We start from the raw sequence: 23,071 nt of genomic DNA, 5'->3' as shown, positions 1-23,071 counted from the left end.
AAAATGCTCCCCTGAGATGTTTGGCGGTCGAAACAGAAGGCTTTTTATCACAGGAAAATAAATCAACCCTCGACAACTTAACCGGCAGAAAAACATTTTTTTGAAAATTTCATCAAAAATCGGACTTTCGGCAAATGACTCAAAAATGGTGCCAAACTGGTGCAATTGATCCCCTGAGATGTTTGTCGGTCAAAACAGAAGGCTTTTTATCACAGGATAAGAAACCAGCCCTCGACAACTTACCCGGCAGAAAAACATTTTTTTGAAAAAATCCCTAGGCCCCGGGGTCACAATTTCAGCAAAAATCTAACTTTCGTCAATTGACTCAATAATGGTGCCAAACGGTTGCAAATGCTCCCCTGAGATGTTTGGCGGTCGAAACAGAAGGCTTTTTATCACAGGAAAGGAAATCAGCCCTCGACAACTTAACCGGCAGAAAAACATTTTTTTGAAAAAATCCCTAAGCCCCGGAGTCACAATTTCAGCAAAAATCTGACTTACGGCAAATGACTCAAAAATGGTGCCAAACGGTTGCAAATGCTCCCCTGAGATGTTTGGCGGTCGAAACAGAAGGCTTTTTATCACAGGAAAGGAAATCAACCCTCGACAACTTAACCGGCAGAAAAACATTTTTTTGAAAAAATCCCTAAGCCCCGGGGTCACAATTTCAGCAAAAATCTGACTTTCGTCAATTGACTCAAAAATGGAGCCAAACGGTTGCAAATGCTCCCCTGAGATGTTTGGCGGTCGAAACAGAAGGCTTTTTAACACAGGAAAATAAATCAACCCTCGACAACTTAACCGGCAGAAAAACATTTTTTTGAAAATTTCATCAAAAATCTGACTTTCGGCAAATGACTCAAAAATGGTGCCAAACTGGTGCAATTGATCCCCTGAGATGTTTGTCGGTCAAAACAGAAGGCTTTTTATCACAGGATAAGAAACCAGCCCTCGACAACTTAACCGGCAGAAAAACATTTTTTTGAAAAAATCCCTAGGCCCCGGGGTCACAATTTCAGCAAAAATCTAACTTTCGTCAATTGACTCAATAATGGTGCCAAACGGTTGCAAATGCTCCCCTGAGATGTTTGGCGGTCGAAACAGAAGGCTTTTTATCACAGGAAAGGAAATCAGCCCTCGACAACTTAACCGGCAGAAAAACATTTTTTTGAAAAAAATCTCTAAGCCCCGGGGTCACAATTTCAGCAAAAATCTGACTTTCTGCAAATGACTCAAAAATGGTGCCAAACGGTTGAAAATGCTCCTCTGAGATGTTTGGCGGTCGAAACAGAAGGCTTTTTATCACAGGATAAGAAACCAGCCCTCGACAACTTAACTGGCAGAAAAACATTTTTTTGAAAAAATCCCTAGGCCCCGGGGTCACAATTTCATCAAAAATCTGACTTTCGTCAATTGACTCAAAAATGGTGCCAAACGGTTGCAAATGCTCCCCTGAGATGTTTGGCGGTCGAAACAGAAGGCTTTTTATCACAGGAAAGGAAATCAGCCCTCGACAACTTAACCGGCAGAAAAACATTTTTTTGAAAAAAATCTCTAAGCCCCGGGGTCACAATTTCAGCAAAAATCTGACTTTCTGCAAATGACTCAAAAATGGTGCCAAACGGTTGAAAATGCTCCTCTGAGATGTTTGGCGGTCGAAACAGAAGGCTTTTTATCACAGGATAAGAAACCAGCCCTCGACAACTTAACCGGCAGAAAAACATTTTTTTGAAAAAATCCCTAGGCCCCGGGGTCACAATTTCAGCAAAAATCTGACTTTCGTCAATTGACTCAAAAATGGTGCCAAACAGTTGCAAATGCTCCCCTGAGATGTTTGGCGGTCGAAACAGAAGGCTTTTTATCACAGGAAAGGAAATCAGCCCTCGACAACTTAACCGGCAGAAAAACATTTTTTTAAAAAAATCCCTAAGCCCCGGAGTCACAATTTCAGCAAAAATCTGACTTTCGTCAATTGACTCAAACATGGTGCCCAACGGTTGCAAACGCTCCCATGAGATGTTTGTCGGTCGAAACAGAAGGCTTTTTATCACAGGAAAGGAAATCAGCCCTCAAGAACTTAACCGGCAGAATTTTTTTTTTTGAAAAAATCCCTAAGCCCCGGGGTCACAATTTCAGCAAAAATCTGACTTTCGTCAATTGACTCAAAAATGGTGCCAAACGGTTGCAAATGCTCCCCTGAGATGTTTGGCGGTCGAAACAGAAGGCTTTTTATCACAGGAAAGGAAATCAGCCCTCGACAACTTAACCTGCAGAAAAACATTTTTTTGAAAAAATCCCTAAGCCCCGGGGTCACAATTTCAGCAAAAATCTGACTTTCGTCAATTGACTCAAAAATGGTGCCAAACGGTTGAAAATGCTCCCCTGAGATGTTTGGCGGTCGAAACAGAAGGCTTTTTATCACAGGAAAATAAATCAACCCTCGACAACTTAACCGGCAGAAAAACATTTTTTTGAAAATTTCATCAAAAATCGGACTTTCGGCAAATGACTCAAAAATGGTGCCAAACTGGTGCAATTGATCCCCTGAGATGTTTGTCGGTCAAAACAGAAGGCTTTTTATCACAGGATAAGAAACCAGCCCTCGACAACTTACCCGGCAGAAAAACATTTTTTTGAAAAAATCCCTAGGCCCCGGGGTCACAATTTCAGCAAAAATCTAACTTTCGTCAATTGACTCAATAATGGTGCCAAACGGTTGCAAATGCTCCCCTGAGATGTTTGGCGGTCGAAACAGAAGGCTTTTTATCACAGGAAAGGAAATCAGCCCTCGACAACTTAACCGGCAGAAAAACATTTTTTTGAAAAAATCCCTAAGCCCCGGAGTCACAATTTCAGCAAAAATCTGACTTACGGCAAATGACTCAAAAATGGTGCCAAACGGTTGCAAATGCTCCCCTGAGATGTTTGGCGGTCGAAACAGAAGGCTTTTTATCACAGGAAAGGAAATCAACCCTCGACAACTTAACCGGCAGAAAAACATTTTTTTGAAAAAATCCCTAAGCCCCGGGGTCACAATTTCAGCAAAAATCTGACTTTCGTCAATTGACTCAAAAATGGAGCCAAACGGTTGCAAATGCTCCCCTGAGATGTTTGGCGGTCGAAACAGAAGGCTTTTTAACACAGGAAAATAAATCAACCCTCGACAACTTAACCGGCAGAAAAACATTTTTTTGAAAATTTCATCAAAAATCTGACTTTCGGCAAATGACTCAAAAATGGTGCCAAACTGGTGCAATTGATCCCCTGAGATGTTTGTCGGTCAAAACAGAAGGCTTTTTATCACAGGATAAGAAACCAGCCCTCGACAACTTAACCGGCAGAAAAACATTTTTTTGAAAAAATCCCTAGGCCCCGGGGTCACAATTTCAGCAAAAATCTAACTTTCGTCAATTGACTCAATAATGGTGCCAAACGGTTGCAAATGCTCCCCTGAGATGTTTGGCGGTCGAAACAGAAGGCTTTTTATCACAGGAAAGGAAATCAGCCCTCGACAACTTAACCGGCAGAAAAACATTTTTTTGAAAAAATCCCTAAGCCCCGGAGTCACAATTTCAGCAAAAATCTGACTTACGGCAAATGACTCAAAAATGGTGCCAAACGGTTGCAAATGCTCCCCTGAGATGTTTGGCGGTCGAAACAGAAGGCTTTTTATCACAGGAAAAGAAATCAGCCCTTGACAACTTAACCGGCAGAAAAACATTTTTTTGAAAATTTCATCAAAAATCGGACTTTCGGCAAATGACTCAAAAATGGTGCGAAATGGGTGCAATTGCTCCCCTGAGATGTTTGTCGGTTAAAACAGAAGGCTTTTTATCACAGGATAAGAAACCAGCCCTCGACAACTTAACCGGCAGAAAAACATTTTTTTGAAAAAATCCCTAAGCTCCGGGGTCACAATTTCAGCAAAAATCTGACTTTCTGCAAATGACTCAAAAATGGTGCCAAACGGTTGAAAATGCTCCTCTGAGATGTTTGGCTGTCGAAACAGAAGGCTTTTTATCACAGGAAAGGAAATCAGCCCTCGACAACTTAACCGGCAGAAAAACATTTTTTTGAAAAAATCCCTAAGCCCCGGGGTCACAATTTCAGCAAAAATCTGACTTACGGCAAATGACTCAAAAATGGTGCCAAACGGTTGCAAATGCTCCCCTGAGATGTTTGGCGGTCGAAACAGAAGGCTTTTTATCACAGGAAAAGAAATCAACCCTCGACAACTTAACAGGCAGAAAAACATTTTTTTGAAAATTTCATCAAAAATCGGACTTTCGGCATATGACTTTAAAATGGTGCCAAACGGGTGCAATTGCTCCCCTGAGATGTTTGTCGGTCAAAGCAGAAGGCTTTGTATCACAGGATAAGAAACCAGCCCTCGACAACTTAACCGGCAGAAAAACATTTTTTTGAAAAAATCCCTAAGCCCCGGGGTCACAATTTCAGCAAAAATCTGACTTTCGTCAATTGACTAAAAAATGGTGCCCAACGGTTGCAAACGCTCCCATGAGATGTTTGTCGGTCAAAACAGAAGGCTTTTTATCACAGGAAAGGAAATCAGCCCTCAAGAACTTAACCGGCAGAAAATTTTTTTTGAAAAAATCCCTAAGCCCCGGGGTCACAATTTCAGTAAAAATCTGACTTTCGGCAATTGACTTAAACATGGTGCCAAACGGTTGCAAATGCTCCCCTGAGATGTTTGGCGGTCGAAACAGAAGGCTTTTTATCACAGGAAAAGAAATCAGCCCTTGACAACTTAACCGGCAGAAAAAGATTTTTTTGAAAATTTCATCAAAAATCTGACTTTCAGCATATGACTCTAAAATGGTGCCAAACGGGTGCAATTGCTCCCCTGAGATGTTTGTCGGTCAAAGCAGAAGGCTTTGTATCACAGGATAAGAAACCAGCCCTCGACAACTTAACCGGCAGAAAAACATTTTTTTGAAAAAATCCCTAAGCCCCGGGGTCACAATTTCAGCAAAAATCTGACTTTCGTCAATTGACTCAAAAATGGTGCCAAACGGTTGCAAATGCTCCCCTGAGATGTTTGGCGTTCGAAACAGAAGGCTTTTTATCACAGGATAAGAAACCAGCCCTCGACAACTTAACCGGCAGAAAAACATTTTTTTTGAAAAAATCCCTAAGCCTCGGGGTCACAATTTCAGCAAAAATCTGACTTTCGTCAATTGACTCAAAAATGGTGCCAAACGGTTGCAAATGCTCCCCTGAGATGTTTGGCGGTCGAAACAGAAGGCTTTTTATCACAGGAAAAGAAATCAACCCTCGACAACTTAACCGGCAGAAAAACATTTTTTTGAAAATTTCATCAAAAATCTGACTTTCGGCAAATGACTCAAAAATGGTGCCAAACTGGTGCAATTGCTCCCCTGAGATGTTTGTCGGTCAAAACAGAAGGCTTTTTAACACAGGATAAGAAACCAGCCCTTGACAACTTAACCGGCAGAAAAACATTTTTTTGAAAATTTCATCAAAAATCGGACTTTCGGCATATGACTCTAAAATGGTGCCAAACGGTTGAAAATGCTCCTCTGAGATGTTTGGCGGTCGAAACAGAAGGCTTTTTATCACAGGAAAGGAAATCAGCCCTCGACAACTTAACCGGCAGAAAAACATTTTTTTGAAAAAATCCCTAAGCCCCGGGGTCACAATTTCAGCAAAAATCTGACTTTCGTCAATTGACTCAAAAATGGTGCCAAACGGTTGCAAACGCTCCCATGAGATGTTTGTCGGTCGAAACAGAAGGCTTTTTATCACAGGAAAGGAAATCAGCCCTCAAGAACTTAACCGGCAGAAATTTTTTTTTTGAAAAAATCCCTAAGCCCCGGGGTCACAATTTCAGCAAAAATCTGACTTTCATCAATTGACTCAAACATGGTGCCAAACGGTTGCAAATGCTCCCCTGAGATGTTTGGCGTTCGAAACAGAAGGCTTTTTATCACAGGAAAAGAAATCAGCCCTCGACAACTTAACCGGTAGAAAAACATTTTTTTGAAAATTTCATCAAAAATCTGACTTTCGGCAAATGACTCAAAAATGGTGCCAAACTGGTGCAATTGCTCCCCTGAGATGTTTGTCGGTCGATACAGAAGGCTTTTTATCACAGGAAAGGAAATCAGCCCTCGACAACTTAACCGGCAGAAAAACATTTTTTTGAAAAAATCCCTAAGCCGCGGAGTCACAATTTCAGCAAAAATCTGACTTACGGCAAATGACTCAAAAATGGTGCCAAACGGTTGCAAATGCTCCCCTGAGATGTTTGGCGGTCGAAACAGAAGGCTTTTTATCACAGGAAAAGAAATCAACCCTCGACAACTTAACCGGCAGAAAAACATTTTTTTGAAAATTTCATCAAAAATCTGACTTTCGGCAAATGACTCAAAAATGGTGCCAAACGGGTGCAATTGCTCCCCTGAGATGTTTGTCGGTCAAAGCAGAAGGCTTTTTATCACAGGATAAGAAACCAGCCCTCGACAACTTAACCGGCAGAAAAACATTTTTTTGAAAAAATCCCTAAGCCCCGCCCGGGGTCACAATTTCAGCAAAAATCTGACTTTCGTCAATTGACCCAAAAATGGTGCCAAACTGTGATGGGACGATGAGCTGCTTGTGCGTAAAATGCAAGTCCCTCAGAGTTTGATCAGGTTTTCAAACCTCTGCCTGTGACGGAGCCCCTCCAGCATGGCTGCGTCAATCACTAGAAGAATCCGAAAGTGGCTGCTTTCGGAATCGTTTCCAACATAAAAGCTCTTTAACGGAAACACGTCGTCTGGCCTCTCGGCGTGACAGTTTCCGGCGAGGTGTGGGTGTCCCTATAGGAGGTCCTGAGACCTCCCCACTGTTTTCGCTGGAAGCGTCTCTGAGCCATCCCTCCGACTCACTTTCCCTTGGAGTTCTTGCTCGCCCTCTACTGGTTCCCTCTTCCGCTGCTACTCCTCTCTCAACCTCAGTGAGCCTTTGCGCCCCCGGCGCTTTAGATGGCAGTTCCCTGACATCCACCTCCCCTCCAGGGCCCCCTTCACCCCCTCCCGTCTCCTCCCCTACTGGCGGTGAGGAGGTAAAACCCCTGAAAGAACCTCCTTCGTCTTCCGACGTCGCGAACACTTCCCTCCACTTGTTGCTGTTCCTACTCTCTCGGTAATCTTCGTCATCGGAGTCCACTCCCTCTTCCAACTCCGACTCCGCGAACCCTTCCATTTCCTCTTCCTCATCGGTGGTGCCGAAATACTCCCTCCTAAACCTTGCTATCGGCTGAGGTTTCCTCGGGAACCTTTGGTGGAACGTTTCTGTTAAAACCTCGTCATTGACTTCCTCTGCATTCACCCAGGTGTTTTCTGACTCCGGTTCCCCTTCCCACGCCACCAAATACTCCACCTGATTTCCCTTCCACCTGGAATCGAGGATTTCCGCTACATGGTTGCGGCGTTCCCTCTCTTCCAAGGCTGGTCCCCTGACGTACTCCCCTTCACGTCCCCCCCTGTATGGTGACAGTAACGACCTGTGGAACACTGGGTGCAATTTCATGTGGTTGGGTAATCGGAGTTTGAAAGCTACCGGGTTGACCTGCTGAATGACCTCAAAGGGTCCCAATCTTCTGGGCCTCAATTTCTTACAACCCCCTTTGAACGGCAACCCTTGGGTTGACAACCACACTTGATCCCCCACCCTTATGGTTTCACCTTCCCTTCTGTTCTTGTCTGCCTGCTTCTTATATTGTGCCTTAGCCCTTTCTAAGTTGAGCTGGAGCTGATGATGGATCGCTTCCATCTCTTCTACAAAATGTTCAGCCGCTGGGACGCTCCATCTCTCCCCTCCTTCCCCTGGAAATGCCCTGGGGTGACACCCGTAATTAGCCAAAAAGGGACTCATCCCTGTGGACACATTCTCCGCATTATTGTAGGCAAATTCTGCCAACGCCAACTTTTCGACCCAATCGTTCTCTCTGTCATTGACATAACACCTCAGATATTGTTGAAGAATGCCATTTGCTCTTTCCGCCTGCCCGTTGGTTTCAGGGTGCCGGGCAGTTGAAAAATTGACTTCCACGTGCAGCAAGCTCATGAGCTTCCTCCAGAACCTGGAAGTAAATTGTTTGCCGCGATCTGAGATCACCCTCAAGGGAGCCCCGTGCAACCTAAAGATGTGTTCTACAAACAACTTCGCTGTTTCTTCCGCTGTGACTGCATGTGAGCATGCTACAAAGTGGCACATCTTAGTTAACAGGTCTACTACTACCATGATGGCTGTTTTCCCCTTGGACTTTGGCAGATCCGTCATAAAATCTATTGATATCGCTTCCCAAGGCCGTTCTGGTGTGGGTAATGGTTCTAATAACCCTGCCGGCGCCCTTCTTTCCCCTTTGGCTCGCTGACATTGGTCACACCCTCTTACATACTCCCTTACATCTTCCCTCACCTTAGGCCACCAAAATTCCCTGGTAACCAACCACATGGTCTTGTGTTGTCCAAAATGTCCCGCCGTGGGGCTATCATGCAACTGCTTGAGTACTCTCCCCCTCAATTCACCTTCGGGTATATACAGTGCCCCTTTGTAATACAATGCCCCATTTCTTTCCTCAAAACCTCCGGGGCTCTCGCCCTCCCCCCTGAGACCTCTGAGCTTATCCTGGGCATATTCATCATTTTCCGTTTCCTCTACCAGTTCTCGTTGCCCCACCAGCGCCGCCCCACACACCCAGCGGTCCTCAGGGATGACATGTCTCTCTTCGATCACCCCCTCCCCTTCCCAATACTCTGGTTTGCGTGAGAGCGCGTCCGCCCTGACGTTTTCTGGGCCTGGCACATAACAAATTTCAAAGTTGAATTTGGAGAATTCCTGTGCCCATCTCACTTGTCGTTGGTTGAGCACTCGAGCTGTTCTCCAATACTCTAAATTCTTGTGGTCGGTGCACACTTGCACCTTGTGTTGTGCCCCAATTAATAAATGTCTCCACCTCCGGAATGCTTCGTGAATGGCAAGTAGTTCCCTGTCATACACCGTGTAATTCCTCTCGGATTTATTCAGCTTCCGCGAGAAGAAGGCACACGGTCTCCACTCCGACGCACTCCTCCCCGGTTGAAGAAGGACCGCCCCTACCGCCCGGTCGGATGCATCGGTTTCCACTCTCATGGGTTTTCGTAAATCCACATGCAGAAGTTGTTCTTCCGAGGCGAAAGCCCTTTTCAGTTCTTCAAAGGCTCGATCCGCCTCTACCGTCCAAACAAATTTCTTCTTGCTGCTGAGGCAGTCGGTGATGGGCGCCGTCAAGTGGGCAAAGTTCTTGATGAACTTCCGATAAAAGTTCCCAAACCCCAAGAATCTTTGCACGTCCTTCTTGGTCTTCGGTGTCTTCCATTCCAGTACCGCTTGGACCTTGCCTGGATCCATGGCCAATCCCTTGTCTGACAAGCGGTACCCCAGGAATTCCACCTCCTTGGTATGAAACTGGCACTTCTCCAGTTTCACCCACAGCTGGTTGGCTTGCAGCCTGCCCAACACTTCTCGAACGTCCCTCACATGCTGTTCCTCATCTTCCGAATACACCAACACGTCGTCTAAAAAGGCCACACAATTCTTGTAGAGCAAAGGTCCCAGAACGTGGTTTATAAAAGCTTGAAAACACGCGGAGCCCCCTTGTAGACCGAAGGGCATAACGAGGTATTCAAAGGCTCCCAAAGGGGTAAACATGGTGGTCTTCCATTCATCTCCCTTCCTTATGCGTATCAGATTGTACGCCCCCCGCAGGTCCAGCTTTGTAAAAATCTTTCCCTTCCTTACTCTGGTCAAAATGTCATCAATTCGGGGCATAGGGAAAGCCAGGGGCTCCGACACTGCATTGAGGGCCCTAAAGTCACACACCAGTCTCGGTTTGTCTGTGTTCTTTTTGTCCACAAAAAACACTGGGCTGCCCCCCACCGCTCGGGACTCTCTGATGAAACCTCGCTTCAGGTTTTTGTCAATGAACTCCCTCAGCTCCTGCATCTCCCTGTCTGACATGGCGTACAGCTTGCCTACTGGGAGTTGGGCCCCAGGGAGTAGGTTGATTTGACAGTCAAAGGGCCTATGCGGTGGCAGTTTGTCTGCTTCCCTTTCGCTGAATACGTTGCTCAGATCTGCGTATTGCGGGGGCACCTTCCCTTTGTCCATTACTTCCATCCCGGCTAGGGTGACTCTGTCTCCTCCCGAAACCTTCCCCTCCTTGCAGTGTTCTAGGCAATGCGCTGACCCAAAGGAGACCACCCTCTGATGCCAGCCCACTAGCGGATCGTGTAGCGCCAGCCAGCTCATCCCCAAAATGATGGGCGCTCCTCCCAGGATGGCCACATTAAACGCTATCTGTTCGGTGTGCCTTGCCACCCTCATTATCATCGGGACAGTCTGTTGGCTAACTTCTCCCCCCAACAGCTCTCTGCCGTCAATCGTAGTCACCTGCAAGGGGTTACTTAAAGGGATGGTCTGTATCTGATGCTCAGCTGCAAACTCCTTACTCATGAAATTACAGGAGCTGCCTGAATCCAAAAGCGCCTTGATCTTTAGTGGGTGTCCGTTTGGCAGTTCTAGTAACACCTCTATCACTAAAGCGGGTCTGGGAGGTTCCGGCATGGGCACTTTCACTGCTCTTTGGCCTGGCTGCTGTGCCCCGACGGTGGCAGCCAGGCGTTGGCTTTTACTTGCTCCTTGCCTTCCTCTTCCTTTTCCCCAACAGCTCCTGCCATCCCTTGCCATTCCTTTCTTTGTGGGCAGACTCTGGCAAAGTGCCCTGGCTGTTGGCAGAGATAACATCTCTTGGCGCTCCTTCCCTCCTTCTTCCGCCCTTCACTGGGATTTGAAACTACGCGCGCCCGCGCTGTTCCAACTTCCATCGGCTCTGCCGGCGGGAAAGGTGGCTCTGGAATGTCTGGAATGCGGAACTCCCTCCAACGGTCTCCTTTCCCTTCCCGCTTTTCCAAAGCCCTCGCCTCCTGGCGCGCTCCTATGCACAGCGCAGATTTGGTTAACTGATCCATAGACTCCGCCCTGGGCCCCCGGGAAAGCTCATCTTTGACGGTTGAAGAAAGCCCCTCTTCGAAAAGCATTTGGATGGGCTCCGCCGATAGGTCCCACCCCAATTTATGAATCAGCATAGTAAACTCAGTCCAGTACTCACGGACAGATCTGCTTCCTTGCTGGCAAGCCATTAACTGCCTTCGCACCACCCCCTGCTCAATATCGCTGGAAAACATCGGGACTTCCGGAGGCGGCGCAAAACAGCAATGGCGGTCCTCTTTACCCAGTGAAGAGGGGCTCCGCGAAAAAGGGTTTTCCGCTACGGCGAAGCGGAGACCCATCCAGATAAACCGCAGGCAGAGTGAGCCTGTGGCCGTGGGACTCGGCGGGTGCCAGAAGCCCCCCCAGAAGCGAGGAAGGGACCTCGTAAGAGGCTCCGGATCGTGAACGGGGGAGCGGCGCTGTGAGTTCATCGCTCTTTTCGCGGAAGTGAAGCCGCGCTGCTGTTGCTGATGAGCGCCGACCTTTCTTCTTGAAAAACATCGAGATTGGCTGCAATTTACCCGTGAGTAAGGGGTACCAAAGAACTGATTAAGGATCAACTTAAATTTGTTTATTTTGGCTGAAAACGGGAGGCGAGTAACAGGAAGTCCGCCTTCCGGTCCTGCTAATCGGAGCAAAGCAAAGAACCCGATGCGGGCTGAAGTGTTAAAAAGAGACTTTGAAAGAAATAAGAAGGGGCATTAATAGACTGTGTGTTTTTAGAAATCGAAAAAGGGTGAAGAAATAAATGTTTTTGTCCAGTGTGCTAGAGAATCTTCCTCCTATTGTGAAGAGACGTGGAATTGAAGGGGACAACCGAGTTATTGGACTGCCAGTGTTGCAAATGAGTACTGTCAGGCTGCTGAAACTTTTCTTTTAACATAAACTGTTGCACTGATGGATACACTATCGCTTTAATACTGTTATCGAAACCTCTCTGTTACCTTGTGGCACTAATTCGAAACAGAACTCTCTGAAATCCTCCTTTCTGAACTTGGGGATTCCAGTCGAAATAGGAGCTTTGATGGTGGAAAAGAAACTTTCTTTCCTTTGAAAACCCCCCCTAGTGGATTTGCGGAGGCATAGTAGCCTGGGAACTGTATCTTATTGGGATTTTTTGTGGTTTAATTGTTTATACTCTGGACTTGCCTTTCTCATGGACTGAAAGACTATTTGACCTTGAACAGCAGCTGGGGAATGAGTGGCCCAGCGAAAACAAGAGCAGCTAAAGCTAAGGAAGCTTTAGCTGAGGAAGTTAAAGAAAAGAAAAAAGACAAGAGAGCTGGGCAGCTGGTCCAAACAACCTTGATTCACCATCGTAGATCCTCGGTGCCTACTGTGTTGACGGCGCAGGAGGAGGAAGTTGAAACGCCTGCTGCAGAAGAAATGGCAGCTGGAGGAACTGATCCAGTCTTGAAACAAATTTTGGAACAATTGGCACTTTTGAATAAGAAGGTGGACGATCAGTCATCTAAAATTGATAGAGCTACATCTACTATCAGCAAGTTAACAGATCAGGTTTCGCAGCACACCCAGGCTATTGAGAAACTGCAAGGAGCTACGGCGGAGAACTACAAATTAGCTGCGGAAGCCAATCAAAAAGCTGAGCAAGCGTGCAAGAAGGTGGAAGAGATCAAAGGGGAAGTAAGACCTCTGAGAAGACAGGTAGGAGAACAGCAAGCCTACCTGTCAATGGTGGAACTGAAAAGTAAGGAATGTAATCTTAGGCTGAGGGCTGTCCCAGAGTTGGAACAGGGCAACCTAGAGAAATTCTTGACGGAGCTGTTTTCTAAATTTTGGGGGGTTGAAGAAGATAAAGACTTCAAGATTGTGACGGCCTTCAGACTGGGAAGATCGGTTAAAAAAGATAAGTCCAGAGACTGTTTGGTTTGTTTGAGAACAAGAGAGGAAAGAGACAAGATATTAGGCCAACACTTTAAAAAATCCCTGGAAGTCGAAGGTAAAAGGGCAGAAATTTATAGAGACATTCCTAAATATTTGTTGGACCTTAGAGCCACATATACAGACTTGGCCAAATTGTTAAGATACAACGCAATCCCATACAGGTGGGAATTTCCTCAAGGTCTGTCATTTACCTATAAAGGAAAGAAGGTAAGAATCAAAACGCCAGAAGACCACCAGAAGTTCCTACACGACAACGAGGAGGACCTCCAAAAGAGAGCCGCAGATTCTTGGCCTCCACCACCGGGATTACCACCAGGATCCATACCATCTGGAGGCGGCCCGGCACCACAGCTTCCGGAAAAGGAAGACAAATTAGATACCCAACTGTGATACCCAAGAAGTAGACCGGGATGTCTCTACAGCTTCTTAGCTGGAATATAAATGGCGGGAATTCTCCAGAAAAACGCAGAAAAGTATTTCATATTTTGAAAAAAGAACAATTGGACATTATTTGCCTGCAAGAAACACATGTGACAAGACTCCATAGAAAAGTGCTAATTAATAAAAGGTTAGGCCAAGAATTTATTTCATCGGATAAAGTTAAGAAAAGAGGAGTGGTGATCTATGCAAAGGAGAACTTGTCCCCAAAATTTGTATTTAAAGACGAACAGGGCAGAATTTTGGCAATTGAAATCCAGACACAAGGAGAAAAGTTTTTAATTCTAGGAATCTACGCCCCAAATGATGGAAAATCGGAATTTTTTAAGAAGCTGCATGAGATTATGCTGGACTATTTGGACTATAACAACATTATCATGTTGGGAGATATGAACGGTGTCGCCTCAGTGAATATGGATAAGTCACAAAGTGCTAATATAACGAAAGATGGCAGACTTCCAAAAACCTTTTTCGAAATGACTGACAATTTGGATTTGATCGACATATGGAGGATCAAGAACCCTCTAGGGAAAGAAGGAACTTTCTTTTCTGAGGCCCATATGACATGGACGCGAATCGACCAAATATGGATAACTAGAGGGCTGGCACCTAAGACCAGAAAAGTGGAAATCTGCCCAAAAACCTGCTCCGACCACAACGCCTTGAGAATGGAATTGAGACTAAATACAACCGGATCGTTTAGATGGAGAATGAATGACGCCTTGTTAAGAGATCAGGAGATTGTTAAGAAGGCCCAAAAAGTTTTAAAGGACTATTTTGAAATAAACTTAAAGACAAATGTGGAAAAAAGAATAATCTGGGACGCAAGCAAAGCAGTGATAAGAGGGTTTCTAATACAACAGAACACGATTAAAAAAAGACTCTGGAATGAAAAGAAGGAGAAGATCTTGGAGAAAATAAGAGAAGGAGAGAGAAAACTGAGATCCAGGCCCAAATCGAAGGAAGTATTGAGAGAAGTGAAGTTTTTCCAGGCACAATATTCGAAACTGATAAATCAAGAGGTGGAATGGAAAATTAAACAAATGAAACAAAGATCCTTTGAATCTGCAAACAAATGTGGAAAATTGTTAGCCTGGCAGTTGAAAAAGAGACAAAAACTTAATACAGTTACAAATCTAGAGATTGAAGGGAGAATGGTTCAGAAACCCGAAGAAATCAGAAGGTCCTTCCAGAAATATTTTAAAGAACTCTATTCTCAAAGGCCACAAAAAAGCTCAGAGGTGGACCAATTTGTCATAACTAATGGACTACAAAAAATACCCCAGGAAATGAGAGCAACCCTGAACTGCAATATTACAACCCAAGAAATTGAATGCGCCATTCAGAACCTCCAATTGGGCAAATCTCCGGGACCTGATGGGCTTACTTCCAAATATTATAAGGTACTGAAGGACTCATTGACACAACCATTGTTGGAAGTTTGCAATCAGATCATGGAGGGGAGGAAGGCACCGGAAACGTGGAAAGAAGCCTTCATCACGTTGATCCCAAAACTAGAATCTGAAAAAACTCAACTTAAAAACTACCGTCCTATCTCACTCCTAAATGTGGATTATAAAATTTTTGCAGACATTTTGGCAAGTAGGTTTAAGAAAGTCTTAAATGAAGTTATTCATAAGGACCAAGCAGGCTTTCTCCCTGGTAGGCATTTATTTGACAACACAAGAAACATCATTGACATTTTGGAGTTTTTACAGATTAATTCAAACACAAGAGCGGTGTTGATTTTTATTGATGCGGAGAAGGCCTTTGACAACATTTCTTGGCTGTTTATGAAGAAAAATTTGGAAAGGATGGGAGTAGGGCGGGGGTTTGAAAATGGAATAGAAGCAATTTATTCAGAACAAAAGGCCAAATTGATAGTAAACAACGTGGTGACAGAGGAGTTTAAAATTGAAAAAGGGACACGACAGGGGTGCCCTCTATCTCCTCTGCTGTTTATTTCAGTCCTGGAGGTGCTACTGAACATGATCAGAAACGACCAGTTGACACAGGGAATTGTGGTCGGAGAGAAACAATATAAACTGAAAGCTTTCGCAGACGACTTGGTATTAACATTACAGGAGCCAGCCTCTAGTACTAAAAGAGCGTTAGAATTAATTTCTGATTTTGGTCGGGTGGCGGGATTCAAGCTGAATAAACAAAAAACTAAAGTTTTAGCAAAAAACTTGACAACTACTGAAATAGAGGAGTTCAGAAAAGAAACAGAACTAAATGTGGTTAAAAAAGTAAAGTACCTAGGGGTCCATTTGACCTCCAAAAATTTGAATTTATTTAAGGACAACTATGAGAAATGTTGGTCAGAGATAAAAAGAGATCTGGAAACATGGTCAAGATTAAAACTTTCCTTGTTGGGCAGAATAGCTGCCATAAAGATGAATGTATTGCCGAAAATGCTATTTTTGTTTCAGTCCCTCCAGGTCGTGGATAAGGTGGAATGTTTTGGAAAATGGCAGAGGGATTTATCTAAATTTGTCTGGCAGGGCAAAAAGCCCCGAATAAAGTTTAAAATACTAACAGATGCGAAAGAAAGAGGGGGGTTTGCCCTGCCGGACTTGAGGTTATATTATGAAGCTGCAGCCCTCTGCTGGTTGAAGGATTGGATCCTATTGGAGAACACCGATGTCCTTGACCTGGAGGGATTTGATAATGCTTTTGGGTGGCATGCATATTTGTGGTATGACAAGGTTAAAGTTCATAAATTGTTCAAAAACCATATTGTCAGAAGGGCAATTTTCATGGTCTGGTCAAAATATAAAGACTTATTGGAGAGTAAAACTCCGAGGTGGCTCTCACCGATGGAGGCCAAAGCACGTAAAAGACTCAATATGGAGGCCCACTGGCCTAAATATTGGGAAATAATTGAAAAAATTGGAGATAAATGGAGGTTACAGAGTATGGAAAAGTTAAAAAACAAGGTGCGAGATTGGTTGCATTATGCTCAAATTCAGGAAGTTTTTAAAGCAGACAAAAAAGTGGGTTTTCAGGAGGAAAAATCGAAACTAGAAACAGAGTTGCTTGAGCCAAAATCCAAGCTAATTTCGAGAATGTATAACTTGCTGCTTAAATGGAACACACAGGATGAGATTGTCAAATCCTCTATGATAAAGTGGGCACAGGATTTGGGGCATAACATTATGTTTGAAGACTGGGAAAGGTTATGGAACACCGGAATGAAATTCACGGCATGTACTGCCTTGAAGGAAAACATTATGAAAATGATATACCGGTGGTACATGACCCCAGTCAAGCTTGCAAAGATATATCACTTGTCTGACAATAAATGCTGGAAATGTAAGGAAGAGGAAGGGACATTTTTACACCTCTGGTGGACCTGCCCGAAAGTGAAGGCCTTCTGGGAAATGATACATAATGAACTAAAAAAGGTGCTGAGATTCACCTTACCTAAGAAACCGGAGGCCTTCCTTCTGGGCATGGTAGACCAGAGGATGGTCAAGAAAGATAGAATTTTCTTTATGTACGCTACTACAGCAGCGAGGATTCTGTTGGCAAAGCACTGGAAGACACAAAATCTACCCACATTGGAAGAATGGCAGATGCAGCTGATGGACTATATGGAGTTGGCTGAAATGACTGGCAGAATTCGAGACTCGGGAGAAGAAGAAACGGAGGAAGTTTGGAAAAATTTTAAGGACTATTTGAAAAAGCATTATAAGTTGTATGAATGTTAAAAAATGCTCCTTTCTAGGAAGGTATAGCTTCAGTATCGGCAAATTTCTGAATTGATAAATAAGACACTATAAGACAGAAGTGAGGTAATGAAATATTTTTATTGTGTGGAAATTAAAAATTAATGCAATTGTATCGAAATGTTTACATCAGATAACACGATAAAATGGAAGATATATTGTTATGTACAAAACAAGTCAACAAATTGCTGAGGTTTTGGTTACACAGGGAATGCAGTGCTCGGGAGATGGGGGAAGTCCATTGGATTCATGGAAGTATGTATTTGAAAGTGGAAATTTGTTTATTAAAAACCTAATAAAATATTTATAAAAAAAAAATAAAAATATCGCTGGAAAACATCAGGTCCATGGCACGAAAAAACTTCCTCGTGTCCTTTAGGATCTCATTATTCGCTGCCATCAGGGGTCTAACCCAATCCTTCGCCCCGGATTCGAGATGGCCAATCACAAAAGCCACTCGCGATTCCTCGTCGGGGAAGTCATCAAACTGCAAGTTTAGAGCGTATTGCATCTCTGTTCTAAAGGCATGATAGTTCCTGGGATCCCCCCCGAATTTCTGCACCAATCCTGGCACCTTTCTGGCGAGCGGGGTGGTTTTCTCCTTTCCCTTTTCTGCATCCTGAGCCCTCCTCTCCTCAAGCCTCGCCGTTTGCAGCGCCAACTGGATCTCCAACGCCCTGTACCTTTCTTCCAGGCTTGGACCCCCTCCAGCTGCTCCTGCTCCTCCGGTTCCGGCTGGGTTGCTCATGATGCTTCTCCCTGCACAAGCTGGCTTTCGGTCACTTTCGGATTGCTGTGATGGGACGATGAGCTGCTTGTGCGTAAAATGCAAGTCCCTCAGAGTTTGATCAGGTTTTCAAACCTCTGCCTGTGACGGAGCCCCTCCAGCATGGCTGCGTCAATCACTAGAAGAATCCGAAAGTGGCTGCTTTCGGAATCATTTCCAACATAAAAGCTCTTTAACGGAAACACGTCGTCTGGCCTCTCGGCGTGACAGTTTCCGGCGAGGTGTGGGTGTCCCTATAGGAGGTCCTGAGACCTCCCCACTGTTTTCGCTGGAAGCGTCTCTGAGCCATCCCTCCGACTCACTTTCCCTTGGAGTTCTTGCTCGCCCTCTACTGGTTCCCTCTTCCGCTGCTACTCCTCTCTCAACCTCAGTGAGCCTTTGCGCCCCCGGCGCTTTAGATGGCAGTTCCCTGACACAAACGGTTGCATACGCTCCCCTGAGATGTTTGTCGGTCGAAACAGAAGGCTTTTTATCACAGGAAAGGAAATCAGCCCTCGACAACTTAACCGGCAGAAAAACATTTTTTTGAAAAAATCCCTAAGCCCCGGGGTCACAATTTCAGCAAAAATCTGACTTTCGTCAATTGACTCAAAAATGGTGCCAAACGGGTGCAATTGCTCCCCTGAGATGTTTGGCGGTCGAAACAGAAGGCTTTTTATCACAGGAAAAGAAATCAACCCTCGACAACTTAACCGGCAGAAAAACATTTTTTTGAAAAAATCCCTAAGCCCCGGGGTCACAATTTCAGCAAAAATATGACTTTCGTCAATTGACTCAAAAATGGTGCCAAACGGGTGCAATTGTTCCCCTGAGATGTTTGTCGGTCAAAACAGAAGGCTTTTTAACACAGGATAAGAAACCAGCCCTCGACAACTTAACCGGCAGAAAAACATTTTTTTGAAAAAATCCCTAAGCCCCGGGGTCACAATTTCAGCAAAAAACTGACTTTCGTCAATTGACTCAAAAATGTTGCCAAACGGTTGCAAATGCTCCCCTGAGATGTTTGGCGGTGGAAACAGAAGGCTTTTAATCACAGGAAAAGAAATCAGCCCTTGACAACTTAACCGGCAGAAAAACATTTTTTTGAAAATTTCATCAAAAATCTGACTTTCGGCAAATGACTCAAAAATGGTGCCAAACGGGTGCAATTGCTCCCCTGAGATGTTTGTCGGTCAAAACAGAAGGCTTTTTATCACAGGATAAGAAACCAGCCCTCGACAACTTAACCGGCAGAAAAACATTTTTTTGAAAAAATCCCTAGGCCCCGGGGTCACAATTTCAGCAAAAATCTGACTTTTGTCAATTGACTCAAAAATGGTGCCAAACGGTTGCAAATGCTCCCCTGAGATGTTTGGCGGTCGAAACAGAAGGCTTTTTATCACAGGAAAGGAAATCAGCCCTCGACAACTTAACCGGCAGAAAAACATTTTTTTGAAAAAATCCCTAAGCCGCGGAGTCACAATTTCAGCAAAAATCTGACTTACGGCAAATGACTCAAAAATGGTGCCAAACGGTTGCAAATGCTCCCCTGAGATGTTTGGCGGTCGAAACAGAAGGCTTTTTATCACAGGAAAAGAAATCAACCCTCGACAACTTAACCGGCAGAAAAACATTTTTTTGAAAATTTCATCAAAAATCTGACTTTCGGCAAATGACTCAAAAATGGTGCCAAACGGTTGCAAATGCTCCCCTGAGATGTTTGTCGGTCAAAGCAGAAGGCTTTTTATCACAGGATAAGAAACCAGCCCTCGACAACTTAACCGGCAGAAAAACATTTTTTTGAAAAAATCCCTAAGCCCCGCCCGCGGTCGCAATTTCAGCAAAAATCTGACTTTCGTCAATTGACTCAAAAATGGTGCCAAACGGTTGCAAACGCTCCCCTGAGATGTTTGTCGGTCGAAACAGAAGGCTTTTTATCACAGGAAAGGAAATCAGCCCTCGACAACTTAACCGGCAGAAAAACATTTTTTTGAAAAAATCCCTAAGCCCCGGGGTCACAATTTCAGCAAAAATCTGACTTTCGTCAATTGACTCAAAAATGGTGCCAAACGGTTGCAAATGCTCCCCTGAGATGTTTGGCGGTCGAAACAGAAGGCTTTTTATCACAGGAAAATAAATCAACCCTCGACAACTTAACCGGCAGAAAAACATTTTTTTGAAAATTTCATCAAAAATCGGACTTTCGGCAAATGACTCAAAAATGGTGCCAAACGGGTGCAATTGCTCCCCTGAGATGTTTGTCGGTCAAAACAGAAGGCTTTTTATCACAGGATAAGAAACCAGCCCTCGACAACATAACCGGCAGAAAAACATTTTTTTGAAAAAATCCCTAAGCCGGGGTCACAATTTCAGCAAAAATCTGACTTTCGTCAATTGACTCAAAAATGGTGCCAAACGGTTGCAAACGCTCCCCTGAGATGTTTGGCGGTCGAAACAGAAGGCTTTTTATCACAGGAAAGGAAATCAGCCCTCGACAACTTAACCGGCAGAAAAACATTTTTTTGAAAAAATCCCTAAGCCCCGGGGTCACAATTTCAGCAAAAATCTGACTTTCGTCAATTGACTCAAAAATGTTGCCAAACGGTTGCAAATGCTCCCCTGAGATGTTTGGCGGTGGAAACAGAAGGCTTTTTATCACAGGAAAAGAAATCAGCCCTTGACAACTTAACCGGCAGAAAAACATTTTTTTGAAAATTTCATCAAAAATCTGACTTTCGGCAAATGACTCAAAAATGGTGCCAAACGGTTGCAAATGCTCCCCTGAGATGTTTGGCGGTCGAAACAGAAGGCTTTTTATCACAGGAAAAGAAATCAACCCTCGACAACTTAACCGGCAGAAAAACATTTTTCTGAAAATTTCATCAAAAATCTGACTTTCGGCAAATGACTCAAAAATGGTGCCAAACGGGTGCAATTGCTCCCCTGAGATGTTTGTCGGTCAAAGCAGAAGGCTTTTTATCACAGGATAAGAAACCAGCCCTCGACAACTTAACCGGCAGAAAAACATTTTTTTGAAAAAATCCCTAAGCCCCGCCCGGGGTCACAATTTCAGCAAAAATCTGACTTTCGTCAATTGACTCAAAAATGGTGCCAAACGGTTGCAAACGCTCCCCTGAGATGTTTGTCGGTCGAAACAGAAGGCTTTTTATCACAGGAAAGGAAATCAGCCCTCGACAACTTAACCGGCAGAAAAACATTTTTTTGAAAAAATCCCTAAGCCCCGGGGTCACAATTTCAGCAAAAATCTGACTTTCGTCAATTGACTCAAAAATGGTGCCAAACGGTTGCAAATGCTCCCCTGAGATGTTTGGCGGTCGAAACAGAAGGCTTTTTATCACAGGAAAAGAAATCAACCCTCGACAACTTAACCGGCAGAAAAACATTTTTTTGAAAATTTCATCAAAAATCGGACTTTCGGCAAATGACTCAAAAATGGTGCCAAACGGGTGCAATTGCTCCCCTGAGATGTTTGTCGGTCAAAGCAGAAGGCTTTTTATCACAGGATAAGAAACCAGCCCTCGACAACTTAACCGGCAGAAAAACATTTTTTTGAAAAAATCCCTGAGCCCCGCCCGGGGTCACAATTTCAGCAAAAATCTGACTTTCGTCAATTGACTCAAAAATGGTGCCAAACGGTTGCAAACGCTCCCCTGAGATGTTTGTCGGTCGAAACAGAAGGCTTTTTATCACAGGAAAGGAAATCAGCCCTCGACAACTTAACCGGTAGAAAAACATTTTTTTGAAAATTTCATCAAAAATCTGACTTTCGGCAAATGACTCAAAAATGGTGCCAAACGGTTGCAAATGCTCCCCTGAGATGTTTGGCGTTCGAAACAGAAGGCTTTTTATCACAGGAAAAGAAATCAGCACTCGACAACTTAACCGGTAGAAAAACATTTTTTTGAAAATTTCATCAAAAATCTGACTTTCGGCAAATGACTCAAAAATGGTGCCAAACTGGTGCAATTGCTCCCCTGAGATGTTTGTCGGTCAAAACAGAAGGCTTTTTATCACAGGATAAGAAACCAGCCCTCGACAACTTAACCGGCAGAAAAACATTTTTTTGAAAAAATCCCTAGGCACAATTTCAGCAAAAATCTGACTTTCGTCAATTGACTCAAAAATGGTGCCAAACGGTTGCAAATGCTCCCCTGAGATGTTTGGCGGTCGAAACAGAAGGCTTTTTATCACAGGAAAGGAAATCAGCCCTCGACAACTTAACCGGCAGAAAAACATTTTTTTGAAAAAATCCCTAAGCCCCGGGGTCACAATTTCAGCAAAAATCTGACTTTCTGCAAATGACTCAAAAATGGTGCCAAACGGTTGAAAATGCTCCTCTGAGATGTTTGTCGGTCGAAACAGAAGGCTTTTTATCACAGGAAAGGAAATCAGCCCTCGACAACTTAACCGGCAGAAAAACATTTTTTTGAAAAAATCCCTAAGCCCCGGGGTCACAATTTCAGCAAAAATCTGACTTTCGTCCATTGACTCAAAAATGGTGCCCAACGGTTGCAAACGCTCCCATGAGATGTTTGTCGGTCGAAACAGAAGGCTTTTTATCACAGGAAAGGAAATCAGGCCTCAAGAACTTAACCGGCAGAATTTTTTTTTTTGAAAAAATCCCTAAGCCCCGGGGTCACAATTTCCATAAAAATCTGACTTTCGGCAATTGACTCAAACATGGTGCCAAACGGTTGCAAATGCTCCCCTGAGATGTTTGGCGTTCGAAACAGAAGGCTTTTTATCACAGGAAAAGAAATCAGCCCTCGACAACTTAACCGGTAGAAAAACATTTTTTTGAAAATTTCATCAAAAATCTGACTTTCGGCAAATGACTCAAAAATGGTGCCAAACTGGTGCAATTGCTCCCCTGAGATGTTTGTCGGTCAAAACAGAAGGCTTTTTATCACAGGATAAGAAACCAGCCCTCGACAACTTAACCGGCAGAAAAACATTTTTTTGAAAAAATCCCTAGGCACAATTTCAGCAAAAATCTGACTTTCGTCAATTGACTCAAAAATGGTGCCAAACGGTTGCAAATGCTCCCCTGAGATGTTTGGCGGTCGAAACAGAAGGCTTTTTATCACAGGAAAGGAAATCAGCCCTCGACAACTTAACCGGCAGAAAAACATTTTTTTGAAAAAATCCCTAA

Source organism: Podarcis melisellensis (genome assembly GCF_964234715.1).
Source record: "Podarcis melisellensis genome assembly, chromosome: 8".
Taxonomy (NCBI): domain Eukaryota; kingdom Metazoa; phylum Chordata; class Lepidosauria; order Squamata; family Lacertidae; genus Podarcis; species Podarcis melisellensis.
This window is presented reverse-complemented; position numbering follows the sequence as displayed.